At 44.8% G+C, this 21,604-nt stretch overlaps 1 protein-coding gene across 1 annotated transcript in view; it reads left to right on the top strand.

The window, feature by feature from the left end:
* The first annotated feature begins 8,955 nt into the window (after positions 1-8,955).
* The window catches only part of LOC122814170 (kinesin-like protein KIF2C), a 1,072,320-nt gene continuing 1,059,671 nt past the window's right edge, over positions 8,956-21,604 (top strand). The window contains exon 1 of the mRNA XM_044086781.1: positions 8,956-9,062. The gene's annotated coding sequence lies outside the window, so the exon portion shown is untranslated. The remainder of the gene's footprint in view (positions 9,063-21,604) is intronic.

The raw sequence follows: 21,604 nt of genomic DNA, 5'->3' as shown, positions 1-21,604 counted from the left end.
AGCTGTGTAAACCATTTTACCCTTATCTATGGCTTTGGTGACTACTTCAAAGAAGTCAGTCAGATTTAGGAGACATGATCTGCCTTTTACAAATCCAAACTGGGTAGGGTCCAGAGTTTGGAGATTACCAATGTCTTTGAGTTCCACGATGATACGTTCCATGGCCTTGCAGACCAGGCTCATCAGGCTAATGGGGCGGTAGTTCCCGGGGTCCATTGTGGCTTCCCCTTTGTGGAGTGGGATAACAGTCGCGGTGCGCCATTCAGTGGGTACAAAGCCTGAGGTGAGGCTGATTGAACATGGTACTTGGGTAGGGTGCCAGTTAATTCTGTAGTTCGTGTAGAACGCAGCCTGGGATATTGTCAGGTCCCATGGATGCTGTGTTCTTGGCTTTGGAGAGTGTTTACCTGTGCAGCCGTGATTATAGGAACTTTGCATTCTTCCGGTATAGAGATGGGCCCTCTAGGGGGTGAGAGGGGGGTAAAGTTAGCACTGAACCTATCTGCTAGGATGTTGGCAATATCAGTTGGTTCTGTATATTTAGTGACATTGTGCTGTAACTCAGAGCAGATCTGAGTGTTCCCATTTAGATTCTTGACATAGCTATAGAATGCTTTGTGGTTGTCTTTAGAGTCAGTGGCAATTTTGTTTTCGTAGCTAGCTTTTGAGGATTTTGAGGGATCTCAGCTTCTTACTGAGGTTGACCAGGGAGTTATACTAGTCATGAGATTTTACTCTTTTTTTTTTTTTTTTTTTTTTTTTTTTTTTTTTGCAACAGTTTGTTTCTTCTGTTGTAGAGTTTGTTTATGGCAGAGGGCCACCAGATAGGTTAACATCTTGGTTCTATTAGGGATAGCACGATCCATGCACTCGTAAGTGCTTATAAAGTGCATTTGTGTAGGATTCGGCAGTCCAAACCTCTATTGTCAGTCTGCATGGGTGTCATGAAGTTTGCCACTTCTGTCCCTTAAGTGTGAAGTTGGCTTTGGAGAAGTTTTTTACGATTGTTTCCCTAATTGGGGGTGGGATGTGGATGTCTAGGCTGATTAGCTTGTGGTCGGATCTGACCAACGAGGAATTGACCTCTGGTGTGGAACACCGGTTTCCCATGTTGGTAATGACCAGGTCTAGGATATTGCTGCCCCTGGTGGGGGTGTGAATAAGTTGATCCAAGGCATTGGAATTTATGAATTCTAGAAAACGTTGAGCAAGAGAGTTGGTACATGAGTAGTTTTCCCAGTTAATGGTGGGGTAGTTGAAATTGCCCATTATTAGGGTGTTGGGTTGTACCCTAATACTTTCCAGTGTATCAAGAAATTAGTGTGAATCCTGGGGCATGGTGGGGGGTCTGTAGCAAGCTACAATTTGGATTGCGGTGTTGCCCAGAGTTAGTTTCACTGGATAATCTCTGATGCATTATGCTGTGCAGCTAGCCTGGAGGTGTGGATATCCTTAATGAATATGTACACGCCTCCGCCTTTAGTGCTTCGTTCTGAGTTAGGTGGCCGAAAGGTGTGGTATGAATTGTAGCCTGGTAATGCAGGGGTGCTCTCTGGAGCTTTGAACCAGGTGTCTGTCACTGCACAGATGTCTATGTTCTCCATTTTAAGGAGTGCCTCGTGAGTGCATTTTGAGGTTTAGACTTCCAGCATTGAGTAGCATTACCCTCAGATTCTGCTTGCTTGTACCTGTTACAGTGGTGGATTTGTCATTTGAACCTTGCCTAAAAAAGGCACTAGAGGGGTGGCAAGAGCCTTAGCCAGTATCCGGAATCCTAAGGGCGACAGGTGCAGGCCATCTCTGCCAAAGCATCGTGGTCTGTTGATCATGTTGTCCCAGGCAGACAAATACGGGATCCCCTTAGAATGACACCAGAAGCTTAGCCAATTGTTGTAGTCAATCATTTTGTCCTTGTACTGTGGTATCATTCTGGGTGATGGCAGGATGCTACTCTGGGTTAGGGTCATACCTGCCTGGGATACAAGATCGGAGAGCTCCTCCATGTCTCTTCATGTAGTCCAGGGAGGTACGTCTCAGGTCATTCACACCAACATGGACAATGACAGTGTCATATTTGTACATATTTGTACTTGTGGAGTGACCTTAGTGCATGTTGTGGCAGATCCTGGCACCTGACAGTAACTTTCTCCTTGTTTAGTGAGTGGAACATCAGTGTGCCTGACTATAGTCACCTATGACTAGAGTGTCTGGTACGTTATGCCTTATGGGCTGTGGTTGAGTGGCACACTGAGTTTGTGGGCTATGTGTCATTTTGGTTGTGTTGGGGGGTGGAGTTTGCTTGCATTTATGCTTTGGATGTCCCTGATGCTTGGGCAGGTTTTTGAGAGCCTCCGCGAATGTAGGTGTGTGTTTTGTGTTTCTATGTGTATGTTTTGGTGGTGTAGGTTTTGAGGGACTGTGAGTGTGGTGTGGTGCAAGTGTTTACCTTCTCCTCTTGACTGTCTAGTCCAGTCTTGGGTGAAGAAAGCTTTGCTTCCAGTTTGGCTATATAAGTGCATCTCTCACAGGTTCTAGTGTTGGGTGGTAGGAGGAGAGGGTTGTCTGTGTACATGAGGCAACTGCTGCATTGCCCCAAGATGCCCAGATTCATCAGGTAGACAGGAGAAATCACTGGGAGCTGACCCTTAGACATGCTTGGATAAGTGCTTATTTATTAAGTACTAAAAACTGCTTTCCACTAGAAAAGTGAGGAAAGTTGAGTGCTGTAGTAATTTGCAGCTTATGTAGTGCTTACAATGAGTTCTGAACAAGTGCTGAGTTCAAAGAAGCAGATTTGAGTGCTGAAACAAAAAACTGGCTAGTTATAAGACAGAAAACTAAGCTAGAAGGCTTCCCTCCAACACGGAAGGCTTGGAGCTCAGAAGCCTACAAACAGTCTAGACCACTTAACAGGAAAGGCAGGAAACAAGCTTAAAACTTTTTTTTTGTTCTCTTTCCCAGATGCGCTCTCTGTACACAGTAGGGAGTGCCTGAAATCAGAATATGATCTCACTGCACTCTGAGTGAGCAAATGGGATGGGCCCAGGAGGAGTATCCAAACAAATTTACAAGAAGGGCGGGCAGTTTCAAAGCCACTAAGATTAACACCAAAACAGAAACAGGGAGGGTGGGTGGAAAAACTAACTGAAGAACAGTCAAAACTTCCAGTTCAGTTAATATTCATGCAACACAAATCAATTTAAATACTGTACTATTTTAAAAAATGCAGATAAAGGTACTTAAATTCTCTTATACGTCCAGTTGAACAGCTAGATCTTAGCTGGCCAAAGCTGAGGTTTTTAAGCAGAAAATATTTCAAACTTTTGCATTTGAAGCTAGCCTTGGATGGTAGTTTCTTGCTGATACTGATCAGGGATGTCTTTCCTTCTTTGGATTTTACTTTCTGTACTAGTTTCCTCCTATTGTTTAGTTTGTTTATGGCAGGGGTCCACCAGACTGGTTTCCTTTTCTTGGAGGAGTGAGTCTTGGTTTAGTTTTGGATAGCATGATCCATGCATTCTTGCAGGTGCTCAGAGTGCCTTTGTAAGGGATTCAGCAGCTTGGACAGCATTGTCCTTCAGCATGGGAGCTGTAAACCTTTCCACCTCGGTCTTACGTAATGTGAAGTTTGCCCCAATATTGGGGCGTTTGGTAGGAGCTTCATATTTTCCAGTGTCTCTAGAAACACGGATTGGGGGTCCTGGTTCATGGTGAGAGATCTGTAGCAAGCTACAATTTGAATTGCATTTTTGCCCATTGTTGCACACGGATGATCTCTGAGGCATTGTGCTGTACCACTAACCTGGAGGTGTGGGTATCCTTGATGAATATGGATATACCCCCATCTTTTGTTTTTTGGTCCGGGTTCTGTGGCCGAAAAGTATGTTATGAGTTATAGCCTGGTAGTGCTGGGGTGCTCTCTAGAGCCTTAACCAGGTTTCTGTTACTGCACAGGTGTCTATGTTCTCCATACGGAGGAGTGCCTAGAGTGCATGCATTTTGAGGTTTAGACTTCTGGCGTTGAGTAGCATAGCCCTCAGTTTTTGATTACTTGTGCCATTTACAGTGGTGGGTTTGTCTTTTGAGCCTTGCCTAAAAAAGGCACTATGGGGGCGGCAAAAGCCTTGGCCAGTATTCGAAAGCCTAAGGGTGACCGGTGCAAGCCATCTCTTGCAAAGTAACGTGGCTTATCGAGCATGTCATCCCAGGTGGACAGATACTGGATCCCCTTTGAATGACACCAGAAACTTAGCCAATTGCTGAAATTGATAATTTTTTCTGTATACTGTGGCATCATTCTTGGTTAGGGCAGGATGCTACTCAGGGTCATACTGTCCTAGGCTACGTGATCAGAGAGCTCTTCCATGTCGCTTTTCATGTAGGCCAGAGAGGTACGTCTCGGGTCATTCACACCAACATGGACAAGTACAGAGTTGTATTTGTACTTGTTCTAGAGTGACCAGAGTGCTTGTGTTATGTGGCGGAACCTGGCGCCAGACAGGCAGCTTAACTGTAACCTTCTTGTCCAGCCTAGTTAGTGGGACATCAGTGTGCCTGACTATAGTCACCTATTACTAGCGTGTTGGGTATTTTATTTTGCCTTAAGGGATGTGATTGCGTGGCACACTGATTATGTGAAGTATGTGTTTAATGGCTTGTGATGGGGTGTGGAGGTTTCTTGGGTGTCTGCTTTGGAGGTCTGTTGCTTTTGCAGATTTTTATTTAGAGCCTGAGTATGTTTTCGTGTACTTGTGTTTTTTGCTGGTGTTGGTTTAGTAGGTCTGTGTGACTGGTAGTGTGTTGCAAGTATGTTCCTTCTCTTGACTGCCAGTTCGTCTTGGGTTGAGAGAGCTTTGCCTCCAGTTTGGCTGTGTAATTGCATCTCTCGAATATATTGGTGTTTGGTGGTAGGAGAGGGCTATCTGTGTACATGAGGCCATTGTAACATTGCCTCAAAATGCCCAGATTTACCAGTTGGACTGGAGAGTACACCTGAAACTGCCCTTCGGACATGCCTGAATAGGTAAAGTGAGCTGTTTTACTGATTTGCTGCTAGGGACAAATAGAAAGCCTTGTTCTTCTGGACAGTATAGGGGGTCTAGTGATAGGGTTAATTAGTGCTTGCTATGAGTTTTGAGCAAGTGCTGGGCTGTGAAATGAATGGTTTGAGTGCTTAAGGTTAAAGTTTGTCTAGTTCAAAGGGAAAAATTGAAGAGCAGACTTCATGGAGCCAGGAATAGTTCATCCCTAGCTAACCGGCACTGCCTGGCGCGCAAATGCAGTTTTTATAGCAGGGAAATGAGAGATAGAAATTAGCCTAAAATGGCCAATAAACTAACTTCTGGGCTACAGCAAACAAGGCACATAAATTTCAGATCAAATAAGCAGGCACAATAAGCCTTTAACTAGAAATTCCCAGCTCAGAAAGGCAGAATCTAGCCTCTCCTCCCACAAGAGTGCAGACTACAAACCTTAATGCTTAAACCAAAAGGCTTAGAATAACAGTTGCAATTTAATCAGGCTACTACCAAACAGTACTATAGCAAAATAATACAGTTTAAGAAGCACAAGCAAAATAAGGTAATAAAGTTGGAAGAAACACAATTACAGTAAAAGCAGATGAATAAAGTACAATATATATATATATATATATATATATATATATATATATATATATATATATATATATATATATATATATATATATTCAAACTGATGCAGGGGAACCTTCTCCAAAAAAGATGGCCTGGATTAGTGCTCAAGTTATACAAACAAAGCTAGATTCAGCAGGCCTGAATCTAGTCAATGCTACAGCAGACAAGACGCACCAATATCAGAAAAACAGTTCAAATGATCAGGCACAGTAAGCCTTTAACCAGAAATTCCCAGCGCAGAAGGATAGAATCTAACGCCTCCTCCCACAAGAGTGCAGACCACAGACCTTCTCAATGTAAAATAACTGGTCTGGAGCCAAGTGCTTAAACCAGAACTAATAGACTTTTAGAATAACAGACACTGAGCCTTCAAGCAGCAATTCCCAACTTAGAAGGATCTAAGCTACCTGTCCTGCCACAACAGTGCAAACCACAAACCTTCTTAATGTAAAACTGGTCTGAAGTCCAAGTGCAATAACCAAAAGACTTAGAAGAACAGTTACAATTTATTCAGGCTACTATCAAGCAGTAATGAATGCAGCAGAGTAAATACAACTGAGTACTTTTAAGAAGAGCCAAAAGCAAAATAAGGTAAAGTAGGAAGAAACATAAATACAGTAAAAGCAGATGAAGTGCAATTTTTTATATATAACAATAGAAAACAAGCAAACTTATTTGAACAAATTACCCAATTAACAGGTAAAAAACCTCAGAACTGTGCCCTGTTTCAGCACAAGCTCAAGGCCTAAGTTGGTATGATTGAGAATTTGATATACTTGAACTGCAGCCTTATGTGAAAATTACATGAGAATGCTAGAGTTGAAGCATTTACACTTTGCAATGCTATTGGTTTAGGTGTGAAACTAGAGTAGTTTGTTTTTCCAGTAGCTGAGTAGTGATAACCAATGTGTTTTTGTAGTGAGAAGCTGTGGTTAGTGCATTGTTTGAAATACAGGCCCAAACATGGAATCTGCAGGTAGTAGGTAGTTGTGACCAGCTTTAACAGTGAGGTCTGCATACGTGTTCAGGTGCAGCATTTTGAAAAGGAGTATAGCAGCAGGTCAGCACTTTTTTGACTGGGAGGCAATTGGCTTTAGAGATTTCACTATGGTTCTCATATCTAGGATGGTTTGTAATGAGTTTGCGCATTTTCTTGGAGAGTGGAGGGGTGACATGTTTTTGGACAATGCTGCACCTATTGGGGAAGCCCTTACTCTAAATGAGCCAAGAAAATGCCTTTACCTTGGGCTTTATATTTAGGTAGGGAGAGGCATATTGAGATTTTGCTGTCCCAATAAAGGTTAATTTTGGCTCTAATATTCTCTGCATGTGCTTGAAAGTTGAGCCTGGTCAAGCCAGATTCCTATGTATTTGAAAGTAATTTTAGTGGTGGCTCTATCTTAGAATGTAAGGGGGGGGGTTCCAATTTTTGAATACCAAAAATCATAGTTTTTTTTCGTTTGTGTTCTTCCTAGAAGAGAGAGGTCATTTTGAAGTTGCTGTTTCCAGTCTGAAAAGGAGGATTGGGCCAATGAATTAACATAGCTTGTAGAATAAGTGAGCAGGGAAGGTTGTTTGGAAGTTTTAATGAAGTCTGAAAAAAGTGGGGCAAGGATGGATGCCTGTGGAACTCCTTTTATTATGGAGCCTTTTAGAGATCTGTTGGTGCCAAAACTTTGAAAAATTTCATGCTGCCCTGAGACTGATGCTTATTTCTATCGTGTGGTTCAGTAGAATTGTATTCCATGTCAGTGGTACCCTTTGACAAGGATTTCCTCTCTGGGCTCTCCAAAATCCTCAACTTCTGCATGTACCTCTAAGTTCACAGAACCATCCAGAAGAGCCAGCTCCATCTTGGGACCTTAACTTGATCAGTATGGATATTGTTACTCTCCGTATCAACTCCCTTTTATATCCAAAGTAGCATCTGAGTTTCTTTCAATAAACTTAACTTCTCTGTTTTCTTTTCATGTCCACAAAATGAGTGAACAAATTCTGCATTCCTTGGATGTGTGTAGAAAACTGTCTGCATAGACAAAAAATCATTCAAAAAATGACCAACTCTTTGTAAAAGGAAGGGGAGCTGTGAAAAAAAGCAGCAGAACCCAATGGGTTGCACATTGTATCTCATTTTGTTAGTCATAAAGGGAAGCCAGCACCTCAAGATTAGGACAGACTTCACTAGGGCAATAGCTACAAGTGGCTTACTTTAGGGGAGTCCTTCCCATAGGATTTTAAAGGCAACCATCTGAGCTGCTATCCAAACATTCTGCAAACGTTAACTTGGGGGGCTGCTTCCAGAGCTGGCTTCACTTCGACCATCCCTCGTGTTTATTTTCCATGGCCCAGCTTCTGTCCAATCTCCCAACTCTTTTTGTTCTGGGAGTCATCCAAGAGTTATTACACAAGTTAACTGAGAAGCATAGTCTAGCTAGTATTCTACATAAATGTAGATATTTGAGTAACTTCACTGTTGTAGTACCAGTTCTCTCCCTGCTGCCCCCTTTCATCTACTCTTCAGGGTTGTGGTGTAGACCCCTTCCACAATGGGTCCCCCCTCAACTTTTTCAGGTCTGAAGACCTTTCTGTGTAGGCTGTGCTCCTGGCTGCCTTGGAAGAGGGACTCCAAATGGGTAAGAAAGTCCTACAGATGGTGTGCCGGCTGAACTTTAGTATGACTGACATCTGATGGGGGAGAGGCTGCCAAGCTTTAGAGGTGGGGGAGTAGTGAGTGTGTTCAGGCTGGTCTCCTGCAGAGCAAAAAAAATCCCACAAGTTTTTACTGTAACAAATGGTTATCTGAAAATCTAAATTTATGGTAAGCACCTAACAAAGCTGTATCATTCACTTTCCTGATATCAATTCAAACTTGGGGGTTTAATCCCCCTATAAGAGGGTTGAGGAAATACCCCTAAAATTCTGTTTTTATGGGCTGAATCTTGATTGGCTAAGATTTGGTGAGCTGAGTTTTCATGAACTGACATGAAACTTTATTAACTTGCCTTTTTTCTTATTGGCGAAGTGTATAAGCAAAATATGTTGCCATGCTGAGTCTGACTGATATTGTAGACTAATTTTGGTGCATTTTCTAATCAGAATTGAGACTAAAATATTTTGATGGACTTTCATTACACTGTGGGGAAGGCCAGTGAATAATTTAATTTTAAATTTGTAGAAAGCACTAATATTTATGTTTATCTTTTGGAGGGTTTGTTTGCCTTTCGCTTCTTAGATGTTCCCATATGTTTTGTATTATATTTTTATACTCTTTAGGGTATGCAACTTTTATTTTCTTTTCAGCAGGAAGAATTAGTCGTTCCAGAAAGAGTTTAGCCAATAATCGCTTGCTTGAAGCAGATGATAGTTCATATTCCTCCAGTGTTCAGAGAAACAGCACTGCAAACCCAGGTGAGCAACATAAGTGAATCAGAATTTCTGATGTGTAGCCAGATGGTTCATCTGTTGTGCAAGCCCATTAAAAGTTTTTTCATAAATTTGCCTTGGTATACTTCGGTACTGAATGTGCTTTACTTTTCCAAAGACATTAATTTTTAAATTAACAATGACTTTTTAGTGTGATATAGTTCCATGTTGTAAATATGTAGGTTCTAGAAAACCATTATACAGAAGAATGCTAAGAAAGTGACCATGTTTGATTTAGGGTAGCAAAAGTTCAGATATTTTTCATTTTCTGAAGTTTAATTTCAGAGTGGGCAGGCATATGCTTTGTTTTTTAGTTGTACTTTGGAAACAAGGAAAGTCTGAGCCAATGGCCTGTTTTTAGTGTAGGCCCGGTGAGAAAAGCTCAACAGATTAAAAAAAAAAAAAAAGAGCTCGAGTTGATGAGTAATCATGTACAAGGAGAAAAGCCCCTCAACAAACAATTCTTTACAAGAGATTATTAATTGACTTTTATACAAGGGGATGAAAGGCCCCCACAGTAGATTGAAATACACTTGCATGATATAGCTTGGAGAAATTAAGAATGTAATGTGTACTGCAACTACCAATCCACTTTGCAGAAGTGGATAGCCTAAGTTAAGTAGTTTATAGTTGCTCAAAATCTTGAGTGTTTCTAATTTATGAAGGTGAGAAATAAGTGTGTTCTGATGCCAAAATAGACTAATTTTCCCTCCTGCACTTTACTCCTCCCCATCTCATTCTATTAGATATGGAGAGGTGAGTTGGTTAGTACTGGAGAGAAGTGTTACTGGAAGGACAGTAGTAAGGAAATGGTTTGTGTTGTAGTAAGAGGTAAAACAACATACACTAATAGTATGGTATCAAAGTATTAGCTACTTTTGATATTGGACCATTACTACCTGCTAAGATATGGAAATGTGAGTGTGTGAAAGGCATAGCTGAGTTAGGTGGTTATGCATCGCTTATGAGGGATGTGCAAGGACTGGTCCAGGTGTCTGATATATATTTATTTAGATTGGTTCTGAAATTGGAATGGTTGCTTGTATGTTTAAGGGATAAGGATTTATTCTGAATTTTGTGGTCTTGTACTCAGCTGTGCCTTTGTACTGCACAGCTCCCTGTTGTAAATGCAAGACCTTATGTTGAGGTACTTGGAAACAAACGGTCCCATTTTGCTATATTTTTTAGAACTGGCAGCTACTGTGCATGCCTATGTATACCTCCGATATACTTGGATATAATGTAGCACATTCACACTTTCAGTTCTGCTGATGTTCTTCGTGTTTCACTGTTGCAGTCATTACATTTGGGTTATCCTGCTGGCAGGTTGCCCTCAGTCGGCCTGAATTCCAAAGTCTTGGGTCCTGCGTCGGTTGCTGTCGCCTCTTCCCTGATGTCAGGTCGTCGGGGGTATAAAACATGCAGCATACGCCATTTTATCCAGTCTTTCTTGCCGCGCGGTGCTGAAGCAGTTGGCAAGTGCCGGTCGGCCGACTCCTAAGATTTTCATGTTCAAGTTTCAGATCCGAAGTCTTCATTAAAAGCCAAGTATCCCGTTGGGGAATCTTTTTTTCTTTCTCCAGACTGATGTCAGAAAAAGTTAATTGTATTTCTTGTGGGAAGCAAACACCTCATAAGGACTTTCATTCTTACTGTATTCCTTGCCTAGGCCCTGACTACGACATTGCTAGTTGTCGGTTTTGTGTAGATTTAACCAACGCACTATTAACCGTGTCTAAGATTTTGCATTAAGCTATTTTGGGCGAAGATTTAATTATACAATGTTGTCAGATAGCCATCCTACTACCAGAGTTCACAAAAAAACGCAAAGAAAAAGAAAGACTGGCAACAGAGGTCCAAATCCGATGACAAAGCTACTAAGCAAGTCGCTGGTTCTCAGTGATGCGCTTTCGTAGCCCGATGCCCATTACTTTAGAGTCGCAGGCCGCTACAGACCCCCATGTGGAGTAGGCCAGGCCGCAGGAAACCCAAGGTATTGGAGCCTCTGAGATTATTCCCTCAGATGGGTCTGGAGCCACTGAGCAGGCATCGGCTTCTGAGGGTGTATTCAGACCTAAATTGTATATTAAACTGACTTCAAAGTCAAAGACTAAAACACCATTAAAGGCAAAGAAACAAGTTAATCAGTCACAAGGACAGGCCTCCATGCCCAAAACACAGATGCTCAAAATGGCCGAAGACTTAATTACCTAGATCAGGGGTTCCCATCCCCCTCCTGAATGAGGCCTAGGCAAGAGACAGACTATGAATCTTCAGATCAGATTTCTATTTCTTCTGATTCCTCTTCTGATCGGGAATACTCTTCCCCTATGAGGATTCTGATGCTGAAGAATCAATTTCTTCAGCTTCTCCTCCTGAGGACTGCTCTTTTGGGGAAACCTTGCCTACCATGAGGGAGCACTTACACTGGGAGAGCCAAGATTTTTCAGAATCTAAGAAAAGGGTCAGACTCTTCCATTTACTACCTCAACACAGGCCTCTAGTTATTCCACCTGTTGGACATTGTAGATGTGTTCTCGGAGTCTAGTCTGACCCCCCAACTCTCTACCTCCAGCTCCTGTTAAGCTGGACAGATACTACAGGGTCCCTGACTTTCATAAATTCCTTTTCAAAAACCCTACTGCAGACTCAAACTATTTCTCAGGGTCCAAAATGTGTCAAGGCTTCTACTGCAAAAAATCCTACCCCTCTGACAGAGATTTTAGGGCTCTGGATAGATGGGGAAAAAAGATTTACACATCTGCTACTTTGGCTAGAAGGGCCTTAAATTGCCAGTTTCATATGCTCAAATATCAGCAATATATCATGTCATTGCTTAAACAGAAAATGATGGCAAATTCTGAATAAATAAAGAAATGCAGGATGTTATGTGATCCTATCTCGCCTACATTCTGACTGATGGGTTCGGAGCCGATCCCTCGGCTCCGACTCGGCACGCTTATGCCAAAGAGCGAAGTCTCTTATTGGCTGAGCTTACTATATCCCAGGATGCACCACTACCAGTCCCCCAGATCTCGTTTGCCGCTAACTAGCAAAGACGTGGTCTCGAGCTGGCTGAGCTAAGTAGTGTCTTTTCACTAACTTTTCTGTCAGAAATTTGCTATTTCTTTAACAAAAAGCTGTTTTAACAGCTACTCTATGCTTTTGTGTGTGTTTTGAAAATTTTTTTGTGGAAAATTTGTGTGATTGGTGTTTGTTCTGGCTACAGGCCCCCTTGATCTGTAGGGCCTTCCCTGTCAGTCAATCCCTTTTGAACCTTTAGGGGTTCTTGGATTCCCTTAGATATATTCACTGTTGTATGTCTTCAGTTGGCTTTAATTTAATTGCGGGCTGTCATTCTTAACGACAAGTTAATCTTTGTAGTGTCAGTATATTTCAAAAGAGTTTTGTCTGTGAGAGAGTTACTGAGTTCTACTCATAATGTCTCAGGCTCCTAGGCCTTCGGGCTTTAAGAAGTGCACTAAATGTAGTTTTAAAATGTCTATCACGGATGACCACTCTCTCTGTGTATATTGTTTGGGCGCCAAGCATTTGCAGGAGTCCTGCAGCGTGTCACGCTTTTTCCTCGAGGGTCCTCCAAGAGAGGAAAAATAAACTTATATTGAAAGGCCTTATAAAACCCTCTTTTGAGGAAGCTTTAGCATCCTCTCCTTCTCCTGCTAAAAAGAAAAGGGCGTCTGCTCCGACCAGCCCGCCGGACCCGACCGCCAAAAGACATAGGCAGGCTTCTTCGGCTCCAAGGACTTCGGAGCCGAGGGCGGAACGGTCTGCCTCGATGCCTCCAGTCTCGACTCCTCTGGCTTCGGAGCCGATGGCTGGGGCATCGAGGCGGTCACCTTCATCGGCTCCACTGATCTCGGAGCCGATAAAGGTTGTCCGCTCAGACACTTCCTCCTCGGCGCCCAAGTCCTCCTCGGCACCGATGGAAACTGGTTTGTGCATTCCTTCGGCGCCGATAGTTATCGAGTCTCCTCGGAGCCGGTCCCCTAGCCCCTTGGGGCCGTTGGAGAGGCCAACTCGAACCCGTTCGGTCTCCTCTAGGTCGAGGATGTCAGATTCGGACATAGACAGGGTGCTCCAAAGACTGTTCCAGTCCCCAGTCTTTCAAAAATTTGTTTCGGCTCCAACCCAATTGGCTTCGGAGCAGATAGCCCATTCCATTGCCATTCCTCCTCCGACCGCTTCGGCTCCGTCGGAGCAGGTGCTGTTGGAGCCGGTGGAGATCCTAGGGTCGGCTCCGACCCTTACTCCAACCCCGGCCTTCGGGTCCGAGTTTGGCACACGGACTTCGGCCGGACCCGGGGGTGACGTTTCGGGACCAATGCTGTCGGTTCCGAGCCTCCCTCTCGGTGCTTCGGCTGCGGGACTTCCGTCTGCTATCATGGCTCCGGGGACCGGACACTCCCAGGATTCTGGGGGTCCGGCTTTCAGAGCTATGAGGAGTGCCTTGGCCAAGTCTTCTTCGGCCATCTCTACGGCTTTACCGGCACCTTCCCTGGGCGTGGAGACTGGGTCTTTGGCAGTTCCCCTGTCCCTAGGCAGCGGAGCCCCGGGGCCTGAGGTTACCCCCACTGGGGGTTCCCCTCCTCCTGAGGGTTCTTCGGAGGAGCCCCCAAGGAAGAGATCGTGCAAGAGGAAGCACGTGGACTCCCCCGAGTCTCTTACATCGGACACTGATCTTGATGATGCGGAGGGGTCCCCAAAGTCGTCCTCGGATGATGTCTCATTCGCAGACATTTTAGAGATCCTTAAGCAACGAGGCGGCTGGATATCCAAACCCCCCTCTGCTGATGAGTCAGTGCTTCTCAAGGCCTTTGGGGCTCAGCCCTCCGCCTCCTGGGTGTCTCCGCCCTTGACGAGCTCCTGGATTTGGTTTGTCGGGCGTGGGAACATCCAGATACTGTGGAACCAGTGCCTTCTCGCCCTAACAAATTTTTGTCTGCCCCACCCGAGAAGGAGTTCTTGATGAAAGGCGTGGCTGTAGATGCCATGGTGGTGGCATCTGCTACACAACAGGACGTGGCAGAGGCTTCAACGTCCGTCCATCCTCCTAATAAGGAGTCTAGGAGCATGGACGATGCAGGAAGCGCACCCTGACTTCAGCGGCCTTTACTCTAAGGTCCCTGAATTATTTGGCACATTTTACCAGGCTACAGAGGGATCTGGTAAAGGAGCTGTCAGATTCCCTCTCAGGTAACCTACCTGAGCAGCTAGCCCAGTCGGTTAGCTCTCAGTTGGCTATCCTTACCTCGATTTCTAACTCGTCCATGAGGCTCATTTCATATGCGGCCAAAGGGGCGGGCAGAGCGGCAGGCACAGGCGTAGCTCTACGGAGACAAGCCTGGCTCCGTTTGTGTCATTTCGCGGAGGCCTTCAAGTCTTCCTTCGCCGACGCTCCCTTTGATGGGTCCTCTCTGTTTGGACCTAAGGTAAAAGACACACTTACCCGCTGTGAGCAAGAGGGAAAAACTTTATCTGTCGTAGGTGCACGTTATTCCACTCCCTTTCGGCCTTATCCCAACGCTAAAAGAGGAGGGAAGATGTGGTTCCGCAAATCACAGAAGTTTTTTCTTCAACAGCAGGAAGATTCCCCTTCCAGAGGCAGAGGACGGGGAAATTTTTCTGGGAGACGCCGTCCCAGAGGCGGCAGAGGGCCCCGCAATTCTGGAGACCGCGAGTCCTTTCGTGGCTCTTCAGCCTCCCACACTTCATGAGGGATTGCCCGGCTGTGCTGCTCCGGAGCCAGTCGGGTGCCATTTTGCCAAGCACCTAAAAGCCTGGGAGTCTATCACTCAGGACAGATGGGTGCTTCGGATTATTGCTGGAGGTTACACCATTCCCTTCACACACTCACCCCCACCGTCCAAAAAAATCCCGGACCCACCACCCAGTCAAAGGGAAATTGCAGCCGCAGAAGCTTCAAAGCTGCTAGAAAAAGGAGTCATCCAACCGGTCCCCACAGACCAGATCGGATCCGGAAATTACTCAAGGTTCTTTTTAGTGCCAAAAAAGACAGGGGACCTGAGACCAATATTGGATCTCAGCAAACTAAACCAGTCCGTCATGAAGTCCAAATTCCGAATGGTCACTTTACAATCCATTCTCTCATTGTTGGTGAAGGATGTTTGGATGTGCTCCATAGATCTCAAGGACGCCTATTATCACATACCGATACATCAGGCGTCCAGGAGGTATCTGCGCTTCAGCCTGGGAGACAGTCATTTCCAATTTTTTGCACTGCCCTTTGGTCTCACCACAGCCCCCAGGGTGTTCACCAAGTGTTTGGCAGTAGTGACTGCTCACCTGAGGAGTCTTGGATTCCAAGTGTTTCCCTATCTGGACGACTGGCTCCTGACTGCCACCACCAGGCATCTACTAAGACAACCTAAAAGCCACCATCTCCCTGGGTGCTTCCCTGGGAATTACATTCAATTGGTCAAAGTCTGTCTTGCTGCCCTCTCAGCGCATAAGATTCATAGGAGCAGAGATAGACTCAAAATTGATGCGCATCTTCCTTCCTACCGAAAGGATTCAAACTTTACAAGGTCAAGTCCAAGCCCTGCTTCCAAGATCCAAAGCCCCAGCCAGGATGGTCCTGCAACTTTTAGGTTCGATGTCTGCCACGGTTCTCCTAGTTCCACTGGCAAGATTGCACATGAGGATTCTTCAGTGGCTGTTATCGACACAATGGTCTTTTCAGAATCTCCCCCTCAATCATCTCATTCTGATTACAGAAACGTGCAAACGGGACCTCCGCTGGTGGCTTCAGCCATCCAATCTGAATCAGGGAAAACCTTTTGTTATTCCCCCTCCGGTGGCCACCCTGACAACGGATGCTTCCCAGACAGGGTGGGGGGGGCATTGTCTGGGCAGGTTAGTTCAGGGTTCTTGGCTTCCAGACGAAACCTTTCTCCATATCAATGTATTGGAAATGAGGGCTGTACTTCTGTCTCTACAAGCCCTCCACAAGTTTCTCCCTCAAGGCATTATCGCTATCCACACAGACAACATGTCGGTGGTCTGGTATCTAAACAAACAAGGAGGGACCAGATCTTACCCCCTTTGCAGAGAGGCCATGAGGGTGTGGGAATGGGCTGTAGCTACCAACCGTTTCCTGGTAGCGACCCACATTCCAGGGAAATCCAATATATTGGCAGACAGATTAAGCAGGACGATTCTCTCTCCTCACGAGTGGTCCCTGAACGAAACAGTAGCAGCTCAGGTTTTCAGAAGATGGGGGACCCCGTGCTGCGACCTGTTTGCAACACCACAAAACACAAAGTGCAAAAGGTTCTTTTCCTTGACTCCGCGTCAGGGGGAGGCAGCTACGGATGCTCTAGCCCAACCTTGGCCAACAGGACTACTTTATGCCTTTTCTCCGGTTCCACTCCTCCCCAAAGTCATCCAGAAAGCTTCCCAATTGGGGTCCACAATGATACTAATTGCTCCGCACTGGCCTAGTCAGGTATGGTTCCCCTACCTAAAGAAACATGCTCTGGGGACGGTCCTTGGTTTTTGGATCTAACTCCGGACCTGCTGATTCATCAGTCGGGACGACAACACCAGTCCCTTCACACTTTGAAATTAACAGCTTGGCTCTTCCACTTCCGACTTTAGTCAGAAATCACACCTTAGACCCGGAAGTTATTCACATTTTATCTTCGGCCCACAAACCCACCACTAAGAAATTGTACCTCAGTAAGTGGAAGAGGTTTGCTATCTGGGCTCAACTCAGGGGCTTAGACCCTATTACTGCCCCGATACCAGAGGTCTTGAAATTTTTAACATCCTTGTTTACTCAAGGATCTTCAGTCTCTACTATTAAAGTCCAACTAGCAGCTATCTCCAAATTTCACGAATCCATAGATCCACCGTTGATGAGCAGCAGATTATGTAAAACTTTCATTAAAGGTGCTGTGCTGTTAAGACCCCCAGTTTTTCATCCTGCGCCTCCGTGGGATCTTGATTTGGTACTTCGTGCCTTAACATCTTCCCCTTTCGAACCGGCTGCTACATGTGAGTTAAAATATCTGTCTTGGAAAACTGCCTTCTTAGTTGCAATTACCTCTGCAAGAAGAGTTTCAGAACTTCAAGCCCTATCTATCAAACCACCGTACTTGATTTTTCACAAGGATAGAGTATCACTTAGGCCTAATCCATCTTTTGTTCCAAAGGTTTGTTCTAATCTCTGTCGCCAACAATCTCTAGAGCTTCCAGTTTTCTTTCCAAAATTCTCAAATGAAGCGGAATACACCTTGCATAAATTGGATGTTCACAGGCAATTGCGCTTCTATCTAGACAGGACTCAACAAATTCGAAAAACAGACCAGTTGTTTGTGTCCTTTTCAGATAATAAATTGGGTAAAACCATCACTAAAGCTACTATCTCCAAATGGATTAGAGATTGCATAACTCAGGCTTATTCCTCTTCAAATAAGCAACTTACAACATCTATCAAAGCTCACTCTACCAGAGCTATGGCTACTTCTATTGCTTTTCATTCCAAGCTCGCTATTTCTGAGATTTGTGCTGCGGCTACTTGGTCCAACCCGCACACTTTCATTTCCCACTATAAATTGGATGTGGCATCTAAAGGGCGAGCATCATTTGGTTCCACGGTACTCAGGAGTGTTTTCCAGTGAGCCACCCAGGATTCAGGTGCTAGGGACGCTGTCCCATCAGTCAGAATGTAGGCGAGATAGGATCACATAACATCTTTTAGTTATGTACTCACCATAACATCAGATGTTTGGGATCCATCTCGCCTACATTCCTAATACCCACCCTCCTTCCCCCTGCCTTGGAGATCAGAAGAGATTGAACGGTTTGAGTTCTACTGTTTTTATCTTGTTTCATCTGGCGATGTTATATAAGTAGTGCGTGCGTGTGTGCATGTATGCGGACAAACTAGATCTGGGGGACTGGTAGTGGTGCATCCTGGGATATAGTAAGCTCAGCCAATAAGAGACTTCGCTCTTTGGCATAAGCGTGCCGAGTCGGAGCCGAGGGATCGGCTCCGAACCCATCAGTCAGAATGTAGGCGAGATGGATCCTAAACATCTGAAGTTATGGTGAGTACATAACTAAAAGATTTATTGCATGCAACTGAACAAGTTGGAAAGCATATTTTGCAATGTGGGTTTGATTCTCTGGAGGCCTCCTGCAGGTCTGATGTTACGGGTTCTATCATTAGGAGGCATGCTTTGTTAAAGGAACAAAATCTGCCTGACCATGTTAAAGCAATATTAGATGATCCTTTACAACATGATACCTTGTTTGGTGTTAAGGCAGAAGAAGTGTTAAAGAAAATGGAGGACAAAGCTAAATCTATGCAAACGGTCAAGGATTTCTTACAGGTACAGCCACCTAGATTTAGCAGACATTGGCCTACAAAGAATTGGTCCTTTCCAGTCTGACAAACCTTAAAGGGACAGATCCATACGCCCTAGAGGCAGATCACAGCCGCAAGGATCCTACAGGTTTAAGCAGTGTAGTGCTTCTACCTCCAAAGGTGGAGAGGACAAATCACAATCATACAGGAAACAGTCCCAATGACTTCCCCCTGCCTGCGCCAAGCACTTATCTTCTGGCAGCACCCTTGGGGGGAAAACTAGCGCATTTTTGTCAAAATTGGCACATTATAACTCAGGACAAATGGGTTCTAGACAGTGTCACAAGGCTACAAGTTTCATTTCCATACCCTGCCAAGGTCAAACGGTTGGCCAGACCTGCCAGAAAAATCAATGGGCAGAGGCTCAAAAACAAGTTGCAGCTCTCATGGACATGAGGGCTATTCAACAAGTACCACAGCAAGAGCAGGGACAAGGATTTTATTCAAGACTGTTCTTGGTTCCCAGAAAGGACAAAGCATGGAGACCAATGCTGGACCTATCTATTCTAAACACTTTCCTGGATATACCAAAATTCAAGATGTCGACCTTACAGCAGCTTCTGCCCATGCTGAGCAGCAAGGCTTGGCTCGTGACTTTAGACCTAAAAGAGGTATACCTGCATGTCCCGATCAGACAAACCTCCGATTTAAGGCTGGCTCAAAGCATTACCAATTCTCTGCACTGCTCTTTGGCTTATCTACTGTGCCCAGGGTCTTCACAAAGTGCCTGGCACCAGTAATTGCTTACTGCAGACAAAGAGGAATACAAATATATCCTTACTTGATTGACTGCCTCATACAAGCAGAGAACAAGGACATTCTACTACAGCATCTGACTTCTGTGAAAAGACACTTAACATGCCTAGGGTACACAGTCAACAAAAAGAAATCAAAATTAGTACCCTCTCGAGATAATATTCCTGGGTGCAAGCTTAAATACAACTGCCCAGATGGCTTCTCACTCCAAAGGCAACTGACTACCCTTTTCAAGGAAATGGCAGCACAGGCCCAGTTATCTGCAAGAAAAATTCTGCAGGCTTTGGGCTTCATGGCATCCAGCATCTTACTAATTCCACATGCAAGACTGCATATGAGGAAAATTCAGTGGTACCTAAAAAGTGTCTGGACACATTGCCACAGTCTAGAAACAATGATTACTCTAATCCCCTGCCTGCAACAGGAATTTTGATGGGCAAAGGCTTGTCACCAAAACAAGGGACAGCCATTCTCACTACCCCCAGCCAGGCAGAGCCTAACGACGGATGCATCAGATTATGCCTGGGGGGCACACATGGCAGGAAGAGGCATTCAGGGCACCTGGTCCACAAACCAAAAGCAGATACATATCAATCAAAAAGAGATGCTAGCTGTTCACAATGCCCTGACAGCCTTCAAGGACCTACTTCATCCGGGACAACTACTGATAGACAGACAACACCACGGTCATGTGGTACATAAGCAGGGGGGCACTCATTCTTATCCCCTGTACAGACTAGCCACAGCTTTATGGGACACAGCATTGACTTACCAAGTTCATCTGCAGGCACAATTCCTGCCAGGAAAGGAAAATACACTGGCAGACAAACTAATCAGAAACCTCATGGATCTCCGAGTGGCACCTGGATCCACAAGTCTTCAGCATGATAATGAAATGGGGACGCCCGGATATAGATCTATTTGCATCCCCTCAAAACAATCAGCTAAAAAGATTTTGCACAAGGACTTATCACAGACAAGCTTGGAAAGTGGACGCCTTATCTTTCAACTGGACAAACCTATCAGTATATGCCTTTCCTCCACTGCCTCTCCTCCCCAAGGTACTCCTAAAGGTCAGGCAGGAGAAACAAAAAAAGAGTGGGATTGCCCCAGACTGGCCACTGCAGTACTAGTATCAGATATTAAGGAACTTGTCCCAGTGCCCAGCCTGGACCTTACCTCAAATACCTCCTCTACTGTCCCAGCAAAACAATCAGGTTTTGCACAGCCAACTCAAGACCCTAAACCTGACAGCATGGCGGATAATGTAGCCATACAAGCCACACCTCTCAGTAAAGCTGTGATGGATCATTTTAGAAGCCAGAAGGCCTAGTACTAGAAAATCCTATGCTGGGAAATGGAAGAAATTTTGAGCTTGGAACCAAGCTCAAGGAACTGATACAGCTGTCCCAAATATTCCTCAGATTTTGCAATATTTAACTGAGATGCTGGACAAAGGCCTATCTTTTTCATCAATTAAAATCCATGCCTTTGCCATTTCGGCTCATTACAATAGAGCCACCACTCTTTTCTCATCCTTTAAGGCAGTACCTCAGAGGAGCCAAAAACTTAAGGCCTCCAAGGAGAACGCTAAAACCTGCATGGGACCTCAGCTATGTCTTGGAAAAACTCACCTTACCTCCTTTTGAGCCAGCTGCTACTGCGGACATAAAGTTCTTATTTTTGAAAACCAGTTCTGCTCCTAGCAATAACTTCTGCAAGACGAGTTTCAGAGCTGCATGCTCTCATGGCTATGGAACCCTTTATCATTTTCTGTCCAGACAGGGTCTCTCTGATAAACCCTACATTTATGCCTATGGTGGTATCAAGTGTAGCCCTTAACCAAACATTTCATTTGCCAACCTTTTATCCAAATCCACAGAACAAGGGGGAGAAAATTCTGCATTCTTTGGACGTACACAGACAACTTAGATTCTACTTGGACAAAACTAAAGTTTTCAGAAAGACATTGCAATTACTAGTGGCATATGCCACAGCATCACAAGGAAAGGCCATCTCCAAGCAGACAAAGTGGATAGGTCACTGCATTCGTTTCTGCTACTCAGCATGGCAAATCCGTGCCTAAGGGCATTAGGCCACATTCAACCAGAGCTGCAGCCACTTCTGCAGCCTTTCTCAAGGGAGTACCAACCAAAGACATTTGGGAGGCTGCTACTTGGAGTTCAGTGCATACCTTTACAAAGCATTACAGTCTGCCTCTACTCTAAATCCAGGGCAGGCTTTGCCACTGCAGTTTTGCGGGGCCTCATAGCCGTTCCTAATGCTGTTTAGCTCCAGCCCCCCCAACCATAGTTTTGGGACTCAACCCAAATGTAATGACCAACAGTGAAACACGAAG

This window comes from Protopterus annectens, chromosome 10.part0 (genome assembly GCF_019279795.1).
Source record: "Protopterus annectens isolate FY-2018-M chromosome 10.part0, PAN1.0, whole genome shotgun sequence".
In the NCBI taxonomy this organism is placed as follows: Eukaryota; Metazoa; Chordata; order Ceratodontiformes; family Protopteridae; genus Protopterus; species Protopterus annectens.
This window is presented reverse-complemented; position numbering and strand designations above follow the sequence as displayed.